A 17,510-nucleotide genomic window follows, 5' to 3' on the forward strand; every position below is an offset into this window, starting at 1 on the left:
ATTGATTTTATTCTATAATATCATTATAAAAATTCAAATAAATTTCCTCATAGTGGCAAGTCAGAATAAATGAGCTAATAATATACTCATTTAAATCTACAAAGATACACTTCCAATTATAAGTCATATTATTTAGGAATAATGAACTAATAGCTACTCATTTAAATTTCCAAGATTATACCTCTAACTAATACATCAAATTTTATTTATCATTTTATTAATATATATATATATATATATCTATATATATTTACAACAATTACTAAATATTAAACCCAAACAATATAGATGAACAACTAAAACCATCATATAGTTGAAGGTATTAAAAGAATCAGGTGAGGGTTACCTCAATCAAATCAAAATAATAATTAAAATGAGATTATGAACCTCTAACGTAAATAAATTAAGTAAATAAATTAAATAAATCAAAATAATAAATCAAAATAATATTGATCATCTCATTAAATAAATAGAATAATAAATACAAATAAAAATAAGGTTACGAATATCTCATTAAATAAATTAAATAAATAAAGATATCGACAGAAATACTACAATCTAGCATATTAATAAAGTCACGTAAAGATTCGCTACAAAGATTATAATCTTTATAAGAATAAAAGTTTTAATCAAAGAAGCAAGAAAATTTTTCTTAAAGAATCAAAATGCATATAATATGACTCAAAAGTGTATATATTAGCCTTTGGTACCTCTATATATATGTAGATAAGTTTAAGAAAACTTATAAACCCTAACATAAAGCCCAAAGATAAAAGTTATTTACACTGATTCCAACTGTGCAATAATTGTATTAAATTCATTAATATGACGAATAACTTTGTTACCTTCACCATTTTCAAGTTGACAAATTTGTGAATCAAATACACTTTATTTGTTGTGGATGGTTTCTCATACATATTTGATAACGTCTACATCAAATCAGCCCTCAAGTGTCTGTTGGTAGTCCTCTATTTGCATCTTCGAGAACCCGAAGTCATTGTGATAAGAACCAACTATTTTTGATATGGAAGATTAGACAATGTTACAATCGCAAAGCATAGCTCTTGATACCAATTATTAGAAACAAGACAATAAAAGAATGGAAGAGAAAAATAAACAGCTCTACAATTTAACGTGATTGGGTTATAATGTGTATGTTTACGTCTAGGAAATATATTTATTTGGTGCATTTGTAAATCTTACTTAATATTGCTTATATAGCAAAATGGAAAGTAAGGTGGGACTAAATCAAGCTACAAAATACTAACACAAGAGGCCATTGCTGCAGAAGCTTTGGATATTTATATTTAACGAGTTGAAAAGAAAATCTAGGGATGCAGAAGATGTTCAAAGTATTCAAATAATATGTTCCTCTAGAGGTGAGGGGTTATCCAGGAGGATGATCTATCAAGAGAGGATCTGAACAAGTTCATGCGTTATTTGGAACGCAATGAATTCACCTTTTACAAGGGCCTAATTCTGTGGCATATTGCCACTAATCTCTTGTTCTATGAAGAGGAAGAGAAAGATGAGAAGCGAAAAAGAAAGAGGATAAAACGAAAATGATGAGCAGATAAAGAAAGAAAAAAATGGTGAAGATCTCGAGCACGGAAAACGGTGATGGTGAAAATTGTGATATTGAACTGCGGCGTTTTAATAAGATTTTGTCGGATTACATGTTATACGTCTCGATCATGCAACCTACCATGATGTCAAGGTTCCTAGACACGTGTGATGAGGCCACTGTCTTCTTTAGCAGGAGGAAAAAATATTGCTACTGGAGAAAGGAAAATGGAAAAAGAAAAAGGAGGAACAATGAGCTTGAAAAGAACACTAGGAGGCCCACATCTAATTTTCTGTCTCGGGCAATGGACACGTGCGAGAGGTTTCGAGAATTCATTCAGTTCTTCAAAAGGGTAATAATCCCCTCTCAAAACCTTAGAGTGAGGATATACATTCATATACACAGACCAATGACTTCAAATGTTCTTAATTTAACACCACTGTCAAAAACAAAAAACTCTAACCTATCACTCTTCCTATATTTCATCAATATTTATATATATTATGTTTTATCGAACATGGTTGAAAGTTTTATCCGTGGTAATTATGTTTTAAAAGTTTCAATCATGTTATATAATTCATTACATTTATATTTTTTTTTTCTTTTAATCTGCTAATTTTTTCTGCCTCGGTGTTTTGTAGCAATCGCTGTGGTCGAATTCTTTTCAAAGAAAAAGAAGATGGTGAAGATTCAGATAGTAAAATGCAGGAGGCATGCAAGGCACTGTGCGTTGAAATGAACCCTCTGTTTTCATGACACGCATGTCCTCTGTTTTCAGATCAGAAATTTTTTCGTAAGTGTGGGTTATAATTTGGATTTAATTATGACATGTCGAGACAATGAGATGCCGCTAGAACTGACATATAATTGATCAATGCATCAGAGACACAACATAAGTTCAGTTACAATAATCACCAACCTACCACAGAACTCACATATATCTTTTTCTGAACTTTTTCATCACTTCTGACTTGAACACACTGAACAAATATGCATGGTTGGAATCATATATATGTACAAATAAATATTCGGGTGAACTAAATTTCTCTTCAAATAAAATACATTGAACATTTATGAAATGGGTGTACTTTTACCATCAATAATGCTCCATTCACGGCTATGCTCTTTGACTTTTTTCACCTCGGCATACTTCAGTGAAGGAAACAACTTTATGATATGGTCAATATCAATTTGAAGATTCTTTAGGTATTTCAGACGCAAGATCTCCACCTTACAATTTATTGTACTGTCTTTTAGCTCTTCTATGCTCCTGAGTTTTCCTCCTATTATGTATAGTCTCTTCAATTCAGAAGGTAGGAGTTTCAACCATGTTGGAGTGTTCTCACCAGGAAAGCCTTCCAGGTTTAACTTTTCCAAACCTTGTGGGAGAACGATATCAATATCTTTGTACGTGTTGGTGACACCCCATGATATTTTGAACATTTAACTTTCTGATTTTCTCAGGTTTTCAAACTCTTTATCTTGGATCAGCCCCCATTTCCAATGTATGCTCAATCGTTTCAACTTTTTAAAGTTTGCAAGATCCGATATTGTAGGAGTCTTGTTGGAACTGCCTACTACAAATCCCTTGAGTACTTGGAGCTCAGTGAGCTTCCCAATCCCCTTTGGCATACTCTCCAACAAGTAGCACTGTGACACATCCAAGTGTGTGAGCTTTTTCAATGAAGTAATTTCATTAGGTAAGGTTTCGAGATTGTGACAAGCCTTGAGGTCAAGAATTTCTAGGCTAACAAGTTGAGCAATAGAGGGTGGCAAAGCTGATATTCTTGATATACCACGAAGGCTGAGATATTTCAGATGCTTTTGAGCCTTTGTGTCTGTCATGAATTCTGAACCAGCAACTTCAATGTGATGTTCGGGAGACTCTTGCCAACGACCAAGCTGAAGCACCACCAACTTCTTCATTTTAGCCATCCATTGAGGTTCAATAGTAAGATATTTGCACCAAGATTGAAAACACTTCTCCAATGATCAGATTTCGAAGCAAAGTCACCACCTATTTCAACTTTTTGTTGGTCAAGTACTAGGCAAGAGGTTATTTGTGAATAAAATCCAAAGGGTTTTTATTTTCTCCCAGAACAGATGATACCAACATGTGGCGGATCCAAGGATTAATTTTGAATTTATTGACAACAGGACACTTGGCTGAACCATGTGGTACAATCAGATTAGAATTCAGAAGCTCGTCGAAAACATTCTCACCTTCTTCTTCAGCTGTTTTCTCTGTTGACCTTTTTACAAACCCCTCTCCAATCCACCAGTAAATTATATGTCTTTTCATTATAACAACATTTTCTTTGAAAATCGAGAGAGACAAACAGCAAACTTTTGAATTAGAATTAAGGGCATCATAACTGGCTTGGAACCTTTTCAAGACTAGCAACAGTCTCATCGTCTCGGCTTAAAGACAGTACGGGGTAATGCACTGTTTTGGATGTTTTTCCTTTTTCTTTAGCTTTTTCCAATTTCACTACCAAGCTTTTTAGTTGATTTATTGATCTTTTTATTAATGGCCTCCACTACTTTTTCTACCACCTCCTCCTTGGAATCTTTACGCTTGACATTCTCATCTGAGACTTTTTTGTTGGTGTGTTTTAGAAGATTTTCCTTATTTTTGTTCAATGTTACTAAATCTGCCTTCCTTGTCTCTCTCAGACTTCAAACTCTCCACCTTTTCATCATCTGATACGTCTTTTTCCACACTCTCCTTGTCTTGTACTTCTTGGCTTGAAGATGGCTTATCAACACCTACAAGCACAGATTACAAATTACAGGCATCTAATGAGAAGCGACTTTATGTACTTAGATTGAATCTAAAACACAAAAAAATGAGTTTACAGCATAGAAGAAACCATGTATATGTGATATGTATTATAGATGAACTAATTTTCTATAAACTAACCATATATCTGAAATAACATCTTTTCTATCTAAAAAGTCTCGCTATTATTATCATATCAATTTTTATAGGGATAGAAAAGCAAAGTCTTTGCGTTTCGGCTCTAGCTGTGAATTGAAAAGAAATAATTAAAAAAATTGTATAAAAAATCTAAGAATTCAAAAAATTTAAGGTAAGAGAATAACATGATCAAGTTACGAACTGAAACAGCAATTATAATTAAAAGTGTAAGCTTTTCAAGCTATTGTAATATGTCGTGTCGTGATTGTTGTCATATTTATCTCTAGTTTTTCATATGTCAAGCGGTGAAAGTTTTGCAGTTACATTTCTGGGCAACGTTTCACTGTATAAAGGATTACGATAAAAATTGCAATCGCAACCATAACCTAAAACCTTGGACATTACTAATTATATGACACTGATGTTTATACGAATACCTTTAAGGACTTGATTCTCCAACTCTCCCCTTGATATTTGGCTTGTTAGCTCTGAACCCTTTGTTTCAGTTGGGTTTGCATCTTCTGCAGGAATATCAATGCTTTGAAGAAGATCTTCTAGGGTTCTTAACGTTTTAGTCATTTCTTCATTTTCCTTGGCTGGGGAAACTTGGCCTTCATGTTGTCTAGTTCCAACTTCAAACTCTCCAACTTTTCATCAACGGGTACATATTTTTCCTGAAAATTTTCGTCTTTTGGCTCTTGGTTTGAAGCTGGCTTATCCACACCTATGAGCACAAATAAAATAAGGAATTTCAAGTAAGTCATAACAGATAAAAAATGCAAGAACATTGTTTATATAGATTGAACACATAATTTTACAGTTTTTAACAATTTTTAACAACAATAAACAATATATATTATAGATTACGTTAGAAACTTTATTCTTAATTCTTCTCTGTCGATACATAAATAAAAGAAAACTGATTTTCTTACCAGAGGCTTTGAAGCCTTTGTCCACCGACTCATCCCTTTTTATTTGAGTAGGTAGCTCTAAATTTTTTGTTTCACTTTGATTAGAATTGAATTTTCGAAGAAGATCTTCCATCACTCCTAATTTTTTCCTAAGTTCTTCATTTTCTTTGGAAGACATCCCCTTTATTTTGTCTAGCTTGGACATAAAACTTTCAAACTTTTCTTCAATCTTTCTATCTTTTTCTGCAATACTCTTCTCGTCTGTGTCTCTTGACTTGAAGGTGGCTTTTCAATACCTATGAGCATAAATAAAATACAGGCATCAATTTATATATACAAAATTGAAATTAATTTCTACATTACCACAAAATAATTTATATATAAGCCGATTTTAGTTTATAAAGAGCTTTTGTTTTTCTCTTTTAAATATGCTTCGAGAAAATTTATGGCTATATAAGTTGAGGGGTTCATTTCATCTCATGTCTATTTATCCATATAAATTTAATTTCTTAAAAATCCATGATGATGACTCTTAATATATAAACACAGTACCACGATATCTAACAACTTTTTCTGATTATTTTTTGATAATAAATTTATATATCATTATTTTATTAGTTCATATATTTAAAACAGATGAATGAAAAACCACATAAATTACTAAATTACTGTAACAAAATTATCAATTCTACTTTCAAGCAAATTTTACGTATAATTTTCTACTTTCCAGCAAATTTTAAATAAATAATATATCACATATTATGTTAACGAGAGACTTTATTGTCAACCCCCTCTCTACATAAAAGAAGTTGGATGTTCTTACCAGTGGCTTTCAAGTCTTGATCTAGTGATTCCTCCCTTGATTTTTGTCGTGGTAGCTCTGAACTTTTTGTTTCACTTTGACCAGAATCTTGTGAAGGCTTGGCAATCCCAGATGAGCTTTTAACTTCTTCTACTATGCTCTTCTTGTCTTTTGTCAATTGGCTAGAAGATGGCTTATCAGTTCCTATGAACACAAATAGAATACGAATATCAATGTGATAGGTGTAGCAGGATTTCTATAAACAATTTTAAGGGAGAAAAGAATAAGTTTTTTAACAAAATTTTTTTTTCAACAAATAAGAATTAATGGTTATTTTCCCGAGAAGCACCTGCTCCAATGGAGTCTTGATTCATCTCCTCCATTGATGTTTGGGTTGGTTGCTCTAATCCTTTTGTTTCATCTTCATTTGCATCTTCTGCAAGCTTAGAGTTGAAGTTCTGAAGGAAATTTTCAAGTTCCCTTAACTTTCTTCGTAGTTCTTCGTTTTTCTTCAGCGTGGAAAAATTGGCATTCAAGTGCTTAAACGTGCCTTCCAAATTCTCTAACTTTTCATCAATCGTTCCATCTTTTTTCCCACTCTTTTCTTCTGCCTTTTCACTTGAAGATGGCTCGTCACTCCCTACAAGTCCATATCAAATAATATGATACTATTTCCCTAAAATAATTTCCTTTGTAAATTATATATATATCAGTACAATGCCAATTTTCATAGCATGTTTTTCTAATATAATCTAAGAAAATCAAAATAGACAATGAAATTCTCAAGTGTTCACAGAAATTTTAAGGATTTTAATGTTGGTATTGAAAAAGTTCTATTTCTCCACTCACTTCTTTTGGTCTTCTCGAACTCATAAAAGTATTGTCTCAGAGGAAAAGAAAATTGTTTTTACTGATTGGATGAAGAATTTTAATAATTCTGAACACTTAAAATACATTATATTTAAAGTACTTGTAATTAAAATTTCTTTTATTTTTAAATATTATTTGGATTGAGTAATTTTTTTTTGGATAAAATAATTGATTTTTTCTTTTAAGATAAAATTTCATTTTAAAAATATGTATTTTAAAATTTAAATTTTAAAAAACTGTTAGTCAAATTTAAATTATAAATAACATTTAACAATTTTATTTTTTTTCTTAAATATATACGTAATGTGTATAAAAAGGTACAAGCAGAAGTGACGACTACTTGTGTAATTTTAATTTTCTTTCTTTTTCTTGAATAAGTTTCAAATTCCATTATTTTAATTATTTAAAATATTTTATTAAAATTTATAAGTTTTAATTTTTTTTTAAATTTCCCATCCAAACAATTCAGGCTATCTAAAAATAATTAAAATTCATTAAATAAATAAATTACTCTAGTAAATCCCTTCTTTCAAATTCATTAAATAAATAAATCACTTCAAACATACTATTCTATGGCTGTAATAGCAACCAAAACCCTAATAAATCAGAACCAAAAATAGAGAAATGTACACCAAATTCGTGCGTTCATGCAGCCATCAAATTGGAACTTGTAAGGGCAAATCAAATTACTCATGTAAATATCAGATACCATGATCTCATTCCGAACTAACATCATATTTGTAATGGTAAAGAATATTAAACATTAAACATAATATACAAAAGACTTGAATATATAATATATAGAGAGAGAGAAATTTAGCAGCTCACCCTTTTGTGGATCGGCTTTCTCTGTTTCCAAAATTCGATCGGAAATCTCGTCGAACTTTTCTGTTTTGAAGTTGCGAAGAAGATCATCGACAAGTTTTAACGTGTCAAGGAGTTCTTCTTCGTTACTTTTCACTGTTGAAAACAAATCTTTTATGGCTGTTAGATCAGACATTAACCTGTCAAGCTTATCAGAAATATTAGGCTCTTCTCCGCTCTTAACCGATGTCAACCGTCTCTGCAGTGATGGCACTGCTTTCATTCGGTTTGTTCTGATAGACATTTTTCCTCAATTCTCACAACTTTTCTTTCTTTCTCACAAATTTTCAAGACACAATCAAATGTTATATGTATAATATATATACACACACAAAGGATTTCGTGAACTATGGCATCAGATTAAACATTATACACAAGCAAGTGAAGGAACCAAAGTGCAAAAGTTCCACGTAATTCTTTTTCCCTTAAATACTTTTTACTTTTCTACATCCTTGCTTTATCTTTACATTCTTTAATATTCTTTTCATGTCTCAAATTTCAAATTTAGAATATTGGACATTCTTTTGATATAAACTACAATTAACTAATATTTAAATACATAAAATGATATATGATGAAGTCTTAAAATAAAACTCAAATGATTATTCAAATTTAATGAACCTAAAACAAAATAAAGAAAGTTAAAACCCCGTAAATGTAAACATACAACAAAAATTATTTGGTTTCACTTGATATCTCCTTAATTGATTAGAATTTTAATCTCTTTCATTTCTTCAAGTTTCATTAAACTGTGACATCTTTACCTCCATTGCTTTCATGAACTAATATGATTTCTAATAAAGAAAAAGAAAAAAAATTTCCTTTTTAGAACATTTCAATATAAATTAAGTTTTTGTCTTTTCTCATGTCATGTGAGAGAGATCATTCAATATTAGTATCACTTCATTAGTTTATAATATCCACATTTTATTCAGTAATAAAATATTATAAAAGAGTCTATTAGCAGCATTTTCTTTATCTTTTCTGGATTCATTTTCCAAAATTCAAATTAAATAGTTCATTCCTTTGATTCCCTTATTGTTTTTTTTTTTTCCTTTTTTTCGTATTGGCCAAGCATCCCAAATGAGTGTGTACATATCTCTTTTATAACTTAAATAAAAACAAGTTGGGTGGGTCCCTTTTTCAATCCATAATTGCAGAAATGTTTAATTGATCTTTACAATTTCAAATTATAGGTTTTTACTTTTTTTCAAAGACATCTTTGTCATACTCATGAATTTCAATTATAGTTGCATACACGCTATTTTAGAATTGAGGATGAACATCGATCATAAATACTTAATGGGAAAGTGACAAAAGTAGAATAACTACAATACACATCCTTTAGTTTGGCTTTTTTTGAGCCATTTTGCACCCGTGACATGCCACCACTCTTGAGAAATGAGCAATACCTACCATTTTTTTTTCTGATAAATTAATTTGTTGTGATGTTATAAAATGTTTTGAACTGAATTGTAATTATTTTAAAACTTATCAATGTTTTATTTTTTTAATTTTTAAATTGAATAATTTTATTTTTCTAAATGTTATCTATTTCATTTTTTGTCTTTGTATTTTTCTATATCACTTAAGGAATTAAACTATTCGCATTTTATAATTAAAGAGATTAAAAACGGATAAATTTCTTTTAGAATGATTAAAATTGAATTTAAAAGATATTATAATGACTTTAGAAACATATTTTATCCTAGTTTTTTTTCACACGCACCCACATACAAAGTTCTTAATTTGTAATTGGAAACACACTTTTTGACCGTAGACATACTAAAATATATCTTTTAATAAATTGTTTCGATATATTGATGAACAAAATTCAATTCTAATGTAGAAATTTGAAGAAAGACAACTATATATCATTATTTCAATTTTTACTAACAGCTAATAAACTTAACTTACCACTAGTGCAGTTAAGAGAAATGACACTAGTTATTTTCGATTATAGACATCGGTTCTGCAATCGAGGTATATATAGGCGAGGTAAAAAGAGATAAGTTTTTCGCCTCGGTTCTAAAACGAGTCAAAAAGGTTCGAATTTTGTCTCGGTTCTAAAACGAGTCAAAAAGGTTCGGATTCTGCCTCGGTTCATAGACAACCAAGGCAGTAGAGTGTTTTTAATTTTTTTTTAATATTGGTTCCTCATTCTGTTATGTTTTTCTATGTTTTTTTACTTTCTCCTTTCCTTGTCTTTTGTGCCTTAAACTTCTCTCTCTATTTTTTAATCTCAAGCTTATCCTACAAATGTTTTTACACAAGTGGGGGCAAAGGAAGGTGTCCTATTCAATATTTAACTCCATTGCATCCATTGCAATCATACATCTGTGCATCATTGCATCCACGAACATTCTGCACAAATTGTTGTTTACATCAGTTATTTAACTCTCAAACAAGTTACAAAGAGAAGAGATCAATTGTGAAATGAACTTAGTTTATACCTGGAGCCCAACTCTGCATGACAAACTGATCGGAGCCCATCACCATCCACCTAATGAGCGGACAGACCGATCAGATAAGATTTTTGTCCTTTACGAAGGGAGCTTACGGACGAACCAAGATCTTTATGACTTCTTTGACGCCCGGTAGTCAGTCTATTTCCATCAGGCGGTGGGAGTGAGACCTTTCGCCATCCAAACCGCAAACACTATCCATTTCGCCATCCACCTGCAGAGAAACATAACCAAAACCCAAGGAAGAGAAACGCAGATCCACCGGCTACGCCCTCGTCGCACCATCGTTGTGCTCTCACCGCCATCGCACCATCGCTGCTCTCTCGCCACACCGTCGCTGCGTTCTCACCGCCATCGCAGCCGCCATCGCAGCCACACCATCCGAGAACTAGAGTTGAACGCGTGGTTGGAGAAGATGAGGCAACGAAAGAAGCACACAGATCTATAAACTCTAGGTTTCGATGTTGAAGAGGAAAAGGAACGAGCAAACCCTAGATTCGAAGGATTGTTCGGTGAAGGTTAGAGATCGGGGTTGTATGGTGGTTTAATAGGTGAAATGGTGCGATTAAACGATGGAAAAGGTTGGAAACGAAGATTTAATCGGTGTAAATGGTTAGAACCCAATTTCAATCGGTGAGAATGAAGGAAAGGTAAAATGGTGGATCTGACTTACAGTGAAGGTTCTGTGATGGTGGATCTGTGAAGCTAAGGACAACGAAGTTATGGCTGGTGCGAGTGAAGCGCAAGAGAACGAGGGAGACTCGCGTGTAGAGGAGAGGAGAAGAGGCATTTGGGGAAAAGCTTCCTAACTTGAAGGTCCCACGGTCCAATTAGAAAGGCTTATATGCCTCGGTTCATCCTGACAACCGAGGGAGTATCTCTGCCTTGTGAGGTTTATGCCTCGGTTCACCCTGCCAACCGAGGCAGTATTCTCTTTAGACATCGGTTTCTTAACAACTGAGACATATAATGTTTTAAAAATCACGAGACTGTCACCGCGTTTTGATACGCTTCGGTTCCAGAAAAATCGAAGCGTAACATGCGAGTTAAAAATATGATTTTTTACTAGTGTACTTGTAAAAATTATTATAATTTTCTTTGTTTCATCTAAAAAAACATTTTGTTAACCATAAATAAGTTAGTTCAAACCTTAGTAAAATTAAATATGTTACCAACCTTCCTATTTTTGAACTACTAATTACTTATCAACGTTAACGTTTTATAATATTCCTTTCATCTTTTATAAGACAAAAACAATTATTTCTAAAATTTTGAAAAAAATAATTTAATTAGACAATTGTTTAAAATACTAACATTAATACATTAACCTTCAAAAGTACTAGTAATACTATATTTTACTTGACCATAAGTGAGTGTGTTCACTTGAAAATTTGATTGGTTAATGTTTTTCAAATAGATAACAAATATTAAAATAAAAAAATGTATTATATTAGACAAACTAATTACATATACAAAAAAATTTTTAAAAAAATAATGAAGTAGTAGTTATTAAGCATTAAAGTGAAAACACCAATTTTTTTTTATAATTTTAGCTTTTGAAAGTTTATAATTAATACTCTTATCACTACAAGAAATTGCTGGTTTACCGAAGGGTATTTACAGAAGGCCTCACGGCCTTCGGTAAAAGTAATTTACCGACGGTCAGTTATAGTATTACCGAGGGTCCTAGGCCGTCGGTATGTTTGAGGGTGAATTAAAACCAAAAGTTCTGATTTCCCTCCCCATTTCGAGCTCGAAAGCCTATTTCCCTCTCCCTGCGAATCATCTCCTCAGGCGCATTGTCTCTGTCGTCACAGTTGTCCGTCGAGCTCATCTTTCATTCGGTCGTGTTAGTGACTGAGGTGTCATCTTCATTCGGTAGGCTTGGAGGTGTTGTTGAGGGATTCTCCGGGAAGGGTGTTGGTGGGCGGTGATTGGGGCATTTATTGCGGCTGTCGTGGAGTAGGGAGGGTGTTCCCGCTAGGATTGCCGTAAGGTTAGTGTTCTGTTCATTTGAATTTTAGGTTTGGGGCTTCCTCCTTAATTGATTTGTATTTGTTTTCGTGCTTCCAAATTCTTGCAATTCCTTGCAAGTCATTCTATATTGGATTGTGGTTGTGGCAGCAGGGGTGGTGCTTCGTGGATAGCGTGAGGAGGGCATTGCGATGGTGACGTGTTGTGGACGTTGCTTTAACTGGTGGTGTAGTTGGGCTGGGTCTGCCATTGCAGAGGGTGCTGTGTAGCTTTTTATCAGGTTTGCTATCTTCCACCGCTGTAGTTAACTGCATTTAGAAGTTCCTCTTTTAGTTTGGATTGGTTTGTCTGGGCGTGATGGGTAGGAAAAGTGAACATCTTGAAAGTCAATGTCACCTTTGATTCTGCTAGGCATCTTCCCTTCTGATTCATTACTTATTAGAGGCTTTGTTTGGATCACTTGGAAAACTTCTGAAAGTCCTCTGCCGTGGCTCTTTAAGCTTCCCACACGTAACCCTACACACTACCTCACCTACATACATCCAACCAATTACCTCCAAAGTATTCTTCCGCATAAAACCAATTTCAATATTCTATTCTAATGCCAAAGTTGATTGCTTCTTCACATGGTATCTCACGGCTTTGGTCTTCCAGCAAGAATTCAATTGGAATAAGTTCCATTAAAAAATCCAGCAAGAATTCAATTGGAATAAGCTCCAAAGTCTTCACATTGTTCACCTGACTGAGTACCTGTGTTGGACTTTCTGTCCAAAATCCAATTTTCTCTCGAGTAATCGTTTACAGTGTCCTTGTAATCGATTACAGTGTCAAAGAAGGTGTAAACTTGATTTCTAAGGCATAATTTGAAAGGTCTTTGAGTATAGATTCCAACAAAAAAAGAATCAACTCATTTGGAGTTCGGTGGAGAAAGTTATGAGCAAAAGAACAAGCAAAGGTCAGAGTTGGCAAAATATATGAAACCCTAACTTGAAACAATAAACTGTACCAACTCACATCACATCACCAACCACCCTATCACCTGGACCAGCCTCAGACAGGTGTAGAATTGCATAAAAGTCACCTTTTTTTTAATGGTGACCCCTGTTCACCTGACTGAGTACCTGTGTTGGACTTTCTGTACAAAATCCAATTTCCTCTCGGGTAATCGTTTACAAGAATGGTGTAAACGATTACCAGACCCTTTTTTCAACACCCTCACTTCAATGTCTTTATTGTGGTTTGTATGTGACTTTGAAATCTTAAATTATGTTAAAATTTCCCTAAACATTTTAAAATATATTTATTTTACTACATTATAACCTATGCATGTGCTTCATTCTCCAAGCATATGAATAAGACTTCTTCTCTCCAAATTATCACCGTACACCTACCACATCTAATCACTTCTTCAATCTCAAACAAGAAAGACAATTCTGTTTTCTTCCAGCCGTGAATCACCACTTCCACTACCTACTCCCATCTAATCAACAAGCTTTACATCCAAAGAAAGAAATAGAATAAACAAGCGTGCTGCACCATGAGCTTCACAAATGATTAAAATACACTTCTTTCTGTCCCCAAAAACCGTGAACTAATAGGAACCATGCAATATTCAAGCAATATTCAAAGCCAAAACCCACTTCCTTTTCTTTTCCAAAACTGTGACACACACTTTCCACTTTCAATTTTTTTATTCATAACCGTATGAGCTAGGCTTCATGGCAATGCTTTTCAGAGTTTTAATGAATGATTTGCTCTCAATAACCACTCACTTTGCCACCGTTCAACACTTCATCAATTTAGCAAAACCGAACAACCAAACTTATCCCTCCCCTGCTCATTGCCCTACAACCAAATTGTTTTTCTGCAGAGAACTCCATCCAAGAGCAGCATCCAGCATCTGTGTAACGTCCAGAACCTCCCAGCCACAAAAGCTTCCCAGTAACTTTCCAAAACGTTCCCCCAAAGAGTGTGTCCGTGAATGTGTGTACTAAGAGTAGTGTCCAAACCCAGTAGGCAGTCTTCCTCTTGTGTGTCTCTTCATTTTTAAAGGGAAAAACAGCCAGCTATTGGCCATCTCTTCCGTTCAATCATGGCCCCCCCTCTCCATGTCTTCTGCCAAGCTTTTCAGTGAAGATAATATTCCCTTCAGTGGCTGCTCCCGCTTTTTATCCCAACATACGTTTTGTTGAATGCTTAGTTGTCCAAGGGCCGTGTGTGTTTTTTTATCTTTGTTGCCGTGACTTCTCTGATGAAAGGGGTAAATCCTGAACTATCACTTGTTTACTTCAAACCTTGTGTGCATTACTTCTTCCAGCTGGAATGACTTGGGTCCATGAATGCATTTCTTTCTTCCAAATAATATTGAGACAACCGTGAACACTCCACATGATACCAAGTCCATCTTCCATTTTGCAGTTTGAACCGAGAGCCATTCAAGAGTGGTGAAGTGTTCCTTCCAGCCGTGATGGAGCTTGGGTGTTATTTTGGTTTTGTGAAGGCCGTAAGCTTCCTTGGACGTGGCTGCTGTGTGCTCTGCTGCCATGCATTTCCACGGTTTTGCCTTACTTCAGTAAAAGAAAACAAAGCTGGTGGCTCCCAATTTTAATTCCAACTTTGTTGATTGTTTGCTCCTTCATGGGCCCTAGGCCGTGTGCTTTTGGCTTCTTTTCAGAATTTATTTCTTTGCAATCAATTGAGGCAAAAGGAATAAAAGAGTGGCTACGTATGTGTGCTTTGGCCCTTTGGAAATTACCGAGGGCTTTTGGCCTTTGGTAATTACCGAAGGCTTATGGCCCTCGGTAATTACCGAAGGCCAAAAGCCCTCGGTAATTGTTAGCGACAAGAGATTTACCGAAGGATTTTTGGCCGTCGATAAGCCTTCGGTAAACATCCATTACCGACGGCTTATGGCATTTTTGTAGTGTATATCATCATGCAAATTTATTAAATTTATACATAAAATTATCTATTTATAATAGAATAAATATGAATTAAGTCCAAAATACAAATAACAATAATAACAAACAAACTAAAAATATAAATAAAAGATAAAGAAAAGATAAAAATAATATATCTAACACTTTCTCAAGCTAGTACATATAAATTGTATGTGTCAAGCTTGTTACTAATATAATCCATAAAGATTTAGTGAATATATATATGTTTCTGAGTGATACCAAATTGTTAATGATTTGCAAAGACAACATAAAAGATGAAATATCAACCCAGAAGACTCCCCTGATCAACTCAGATGTTGCTCCATGTAAATTTCTTCTACCAAATTGCCGTTAAAGAATGTATTGTTGACATCCAATAAATAAAGATGTCATTATTGAAGAGTCACCACGACTATAAATAAACTAACAAAAGTCATCTTTGTCATGAGAGAAAAAACATGTATAGTCAGGTCAAACATAATAGAGATAGAAGGGAAGTTGAAAGAGACAACAACGAAAAATATCACAGATGAACAGGGGAGAGAAAACCTTAGAAATCCAAGATTCTTGAAAATGAAAATGAGCAACCTAGATGCTCTAAATAACTGCCCGAGAGGAGATGAAACGTGCGACCACACACGATGAACCTGAAAGAGAAAAAAGAGCGACCTCGATGTTCTAAATTGCTTCCTGAAAGGAGACGAGACATGCCACCATGCACAGCGAAAAATAGAGTAGATCCACAACTTCAAAAGGTGTTGAGAGCGCGTAAGAGTTTCAATGAAAGCGTCATTGATGAAACGGTCAAACTGTGTAATCGACGGTCAAAGCTAGAACTCCGATAAGGGTAACGATAGACGGCGATGGTAGATGACGGGGGCTGCTGATAATGATGGGTGTAGTGGCTGATATAAATTTTTTTCTCAAAAGAACCTTAGGTTATAATACCCTATTGAATATAGTGAAAATTATGTATGAAATTAATCTTTCTTATGTTGAATATATAGATAGGATTCTCCATTTATAATAATAGAAAAAATGAGTTAAGCCTAAAATAAAAAAAAAATAATTACAAATAAACTAAAGATAAAAGATAAAAAAATATAAAGGTAATATATCTAATATTCCAAATAACATGTTCAAATTTCTAAATAAACACTTGTAAATTGAGAATGAGAAATTCAATAGTTTTTTCACAAACTAAAGTTAAATTATATATGTTCCTTTATGGGGTCGAGTCACCTAAATCTGTGTACTTTCCGCTGCCTCCGTCCGGTCTTCCCGTGATCCTTTCTTCCGCTGGTCAAAGTCCGTCCATCCTGTACGCCTGAGAGGGTACCCGTTAAAGGTGTTTCAAAGCTTAAGTTAGTAAAGGTCTGATCGATTGTTTAGGTGCTGCAATAAATGCATAATTAATTATCTACCTCTCTTTAACCTGTATTTATAGTTTTGGTCATGGGCCTAAGATTAGCAAGTCCTTAATCACGGCCCAATCCTCTAATTAGGGTTTTACCTTGATCGCATCTGGAGACCTACCTGTCACGACCGTCTGGTCTAGATGTGTTGAGAGGTACTGTCCGTCCCATGTGTTTGTCTGGAACCGTCCGAGGGTCATCTGGTACAATATATAAATAAAGAATTGTGTTTTAAGAAGAAATCAGTATGAAAATTATTTATTTATGCAATTATATATATATATATATATATATATATATATATATATATATTAGTTTGATTTATTGAGATTTTTTTATTGTTTTATTTATCGTGTCTTGAAATATATTTATCTAAATAAATTTAACTTCAATGAATATTTCATACTAAATTATAAAAATAATTGGTCTAAAAATCATTAATACTAAGAATTTGAATGTTATAAATAAATAACGACAGAAAAATATTTGCAGTACGATGTTAGCTCTGTACCAGGTATTTTCTCTGCTAAACGGATTTTGCTGTACGATATTAACTCTGTAGCAGGTATTTTATCTCCAAAAAAAATAAAATAAATATTTTTATACAAATACATTTTTTATATTTATTTGATATTAATTTTTTTAAATACAAAAAAATTATATTTTTATGAGTACTTTTCTTTATAACGTGGAATATAAATATGTATCCCCTTTCAGTATTCAAAATAAAACTCCGTATCCTTAATGAATCATAAACCGGTGGTTTATTTAAAAGAAAAATTCAAA

General features: G+C 33.4%; 1 pseudogene across 1 annotated transcript; it reads right to left on the reverse strand.

Moving 5' to 3' along the window:
- Positions 1-2,579: 2,579 nt before the first annotated feature.
- Positions 2,580-8,180, reverse strand: LOC124843177 (uncharacterized; annotated as a pseudogene). The gene is made up of 6 exons (XR_015785939.1): positions 7,896-8,180; positions 6,547-6,837; positions 6,219-6,401; positions 5,417-5,683; positions 4,922-5,208; positions 2,580-4,333 (listed from the first exon to the last, which is right to left on the reverse strand). The product of XR_015785939.1 is annotated as an uncharacterized LOC124843177 (transcript).
- Between the last annotated feature and the right edge of the window lie 9,330 nt (positions 8,181-17,510).

The sequence above is a fragment of the Vigna umbellata genome, chromosome 4 (genome assembly GCF_029865625.1).
Source record: "Vigna umbellata cultivar VRB3 chromosome 4, Vumbellata_1.0, whole genome shotgun sequence".
Lineage (NCBI taxonomy): Eukaryota > Viridiplantae > Streptophyta > Magnoliopsida > Fabales > Fabaceae > Vigna > Vigna umbellata.